Source organism: Lithobates pipiens, unplaced genomic scaffold, assembly GCF_037356315.1.
Source record: "Lithobates pipiens isolate NorthernLeopardFrog02 unplaced genomic scaffold, aLitPip1_a1.2 Scaffold_13, whole genome shotgun sequence".
NCBI lineage: Eukaryota > Metazoa > Chordata > Amphibia > Anura > Ranidae > Lithobates > Lithobates pipiens.
In genome coordinates this window covers 461,299,423-461,303,090 of record NW_027507718.1, presented here as the reverse complement: position 1 = coordinate 461,303,090, position 3,668 = coordinate 461,299,423, and the positions used below count along the sequence as shown (strand labels likewise).

The following is a 3,668-nucleotide window of genomic DNA, read 5'->3' as shown; positions in this document are numbered from 1 at the left end:
AAACGAACATACGTTCGTGAGAACAAACAATCACTCCATCAGGTAAGTAATGATTTTCGAACAATAAATCGTTTATGAACATCAATGTATCGTTCTTTCGTGCAGTTTTTGCATATAAAAAGGAAGTGCCAAAATGTGTTTGACCTCTGCACTGTGGCTTCCTGTGGTTCACATATACACCCAGAGGATCAATGTACGCTCATCATAATGAACCCGGTGCATAGTAGAGATCTACTGCACCACCTTCAATATGGATGTGGATTAGAGGACCATTGCGATAGTAATGCTTGGAGTGATGGCTATACAGCAAGTAGAGGAGCCCAGAAACAAAAGGCGAAGGTTATGGCGTAAAGAGTGGCTGAAGAACCGTGATGACTTCTCTCATATGAGATTGGCTCAAGAGCTGAAGGAAACCAATCCCGATGATTATCAGAACTATCTGAGGATGCTTGATGAGTCCTTTCAGCTGCTACTGAGTAAAGTGTCACCCCTCACAACAAAAAAGGACACAGTCTTAAGACCTAGCATCACAGCGGAGCAGAGACTGGTAGCAACACTTTGTTTTGTGGCAACTGGACGAAGTTTTGAAGACCTCAAATTCACCACTGGAATCTCTGCCCAGTCGCTTGGCCGCATCATACCTGAGACCTGCCAAGCTATCATAAGAATCATGCAAGACCAATGCTTAAAGGTAATGACACAGTGCTTTTATTTTTAACTCTCAAATACTGTACAGCTTGCTTTATTAAACCTTGAATTTTGAAGCTCTAAACATATCAGTAAACTGCTGTGTGAATGGTATGTGCTACTGATGCATTTGTTGAGGTAGTTGCGATGATTGGGTGTGTGGTTTTGTGCTCAGCTAAGTGCGTATTTGTGGTCAGCTCCCCCTTACCCCTTTATTAAGAAGCTGAATGAGTAATGGTTCCAGTAATGGTTTTTGGTCTTCTGACATCCTGCGTATTTTCTTGGCAGCAAATGCCCCCAGGTCATCACATTCATCCCTCTTCTGATTTAACGCTGCAGATGCTTGTAGTAGAAAGTTGCCTGTAGAATCTTGCCTTGTCTTTCTCTTTTTGTTCCTGCTTACTGGTGGTGATGTGACAGTTTGTGTTTCATTGTCAAATAGATCCTGTATAATAAAGCAAAAATAAAAAATGTATCTAGAATGAAGCCTTACATTTTTTTTAACATATATTTTTACCTTTGCACAGCTACCGGCATCTGTGGAGGAATGGAAAGCAACAGCTAAACAATTTAATGACTATTTGAATTTCCCCAACTGTGGTGGTGCGATAGACGGCAAACATGCTCGCATAACACCACCAGCAAAATCTGGCTCCTTCTATTATAATTATAAAGGCTACTTTAGCATTGTCCTAATGGCAATCGTGAATGCAAAGTATGAGTTTATCTTTGTGGACATTGGCAAAAATTTATGAAATTCAGATAGGGGAATATTTGAGAAAAACGCTTTTTTTCATTGTTTAAAAAATGGACTACTAAATCTACCATTCCAGGAGGACACAGTGGAAGGACTAAACTTCATATTTGTTGCAGATGACGCATTTGCATTATCTGAGCATGTGTTGGAACCATTTGACCTTAAAAACCTTACACCCGAACAAAAAATATTTAATTACAGGTTATCTTGTGCTAGACAAGTTGTAGAAAATGCTTTTGGTATTATGGCCAACCACTTTCGTATCTTCCATACAGCAATAAATGTAGCCCTCCACAAAATTTATACTATAGTTCAGTGCTGCTGTGTGTTGCATAATTTCTTAAGGCTTACTAGCTCCACCTACATGCCACAATCCCTGGTGGAATGGGAAGATACTCTGTCTGGGGATGTCATGTCTGGTGAGTGGCGAAATGATACAGAAAGGCTATTAAACCTAGGCCATGCCCCACCACGTCTCTCCAGTCAAATTGCTTGCCAGAATCGCCTGGATTATATGCAATATTTTCTGGGTCATGGAGCAGTAGATTGGCAAAATAATCTCTAAATGATATATGTAAATTTGAGTGGCTGCATTTATATCTCATTTCAGTACTAAACAAAGATGTCATGTTATTTTTTTCTTTAAAAATTAAAAAAGTACAAAAGTACACGTGCGTTCAATTTTGATGTGTTTTGCAATATTTTATGTATTATTTTCAATTTTTATTTTCTGATCTGTACATATAAAAGTGTATTCCAAAAAATAATATGACTTACCTGACTGTCTGCTATTTCCTCAAATGTTCCTTCTTCTTCATCTCCTGAAATATTTCCACTGATACTGTCTAAACTTGACACAGAGGGTCGTGCTTCCTCCTGGTCAGTCAGAAATCATAGACTCTCAAAATACCACCGGCGTGGCACGTATACTTGATCTGCACCTGCACCAAATTTTTTGGATTCATTAATTTTATTCAATTCTTCTTTGAAGATAGTACACCGATTTGCAATGTTTTTGGTCACATAGGATATATCTGCTTTGGTATACACAACCGTGCATAGTTCCACTAATTTAGTATACGCTTCATTACGTTTATGACGGTCTGAATAGTCTTTGGAGCGTACTTTCCATAAACATGGAAGGTCTCAGTACATTTCAAGAAATTGTGTCAGGAAATGTGGTGATGTAAATTTGTCCACCATTGCTCCTGTAATAAGAAACAATGCATCATTGTTCAGTTGCCAAACTACACCTAACAATAAAGAACCTAGAACACAGGTGACAAACACAAGGTCCGCGTGCAGAATCCGCCCGCCAGGCCATTTCACGTGGCCCTTGCACCTCTCCTGTAGCTGCAGGAGAGCTCCAGCCCTCCTCTTGTCCTCCTCCAGACCCTTACTTTCTGCTTTCAAGCAATGCATTCAGCTTCTTCCCAGCAGCAGCATAAGGAAGGAGTGGTGCACTATGATGTATGGGATGTAAGGGAGAGTGGGAGACTCAACTTCTAAAGATGGGGTGGCTCTTTACATCTAATGTAAGGGGAGGAGATGTGCTGGACAGCTAATCTTACAGATACAACCGGCCCTTTTGAGGGCAATAATAATAATGCTGATGCGGCCCAGGATGAAATTGAGTTTCTCACCCCTGCCCTATATCTATTGTACTGGTCTGCTTACCTTCAGTTGTTACGAATCTTCTGTTTATTGGTCAGTGTAATAGTTTGGCTGGTCAGTGGCATCGAGCAAGAGTACCTTCTGTGTTTGTACGTGACAACGTTCTATGTGCCATAGTGCTTTATGGGAGTTTATAAGCTCCGCCCCTCTTCATCCAGTGCCATCTTTAGCAACAGTACGATGGCTGAAGAAAAGGGGCATGCCATTCCTGACCAATTTAGCCTGGAAAGCTTTTAAAAAAAGGCAACACCTGTGTCCCTGGATAAGATGAAAACTATGGTGAAGATTCTGGAAAAAAATGATTATGATGGGAGTTGCAAAAAAAAACCCCAGGCCTAATACAAGAAAAGACAACATCATGGAGAAGGTTGTCCGTGTGCTGGAGAAGAAGTATGGTGTGGAGCGAACAAAGGACCAGCTGCGCAAGAGATGGTCTGACTTGAAGCATAGGGAGGAAGCCCAGTTGCATAAAATGCATAGAATGATCCAAAAAGGTATTTTAGCTTATTTTCTGACATTTCTGCTCTCTCAGCTAGGCATGCAATGTCTT

General features: G+C 40.6%; 1 long non-coding RNA gene across 1 annotated transcript; it reads right to left on the bottom strand.

The window, feature by feature from the left end:
* Window positions 1–987: 987 nt before the first annotated feature.
* On the bottom strand, window positions 988–2,336 carry LOC143976183 (uncharacterized). Its single transcript, XR_013272552.1, has 2 exons — window positions 2,222–2,336; window positions 988–1,132 (listed from the first exon to the last, which is right to left on the bottom strand). It is a non-coding gene; the product is annotated as an uncharacterized LOC143976183 (long non-coding RNA).
* Window positions 2,337–3,668: the final 1,332 nt, after the last annotated feature.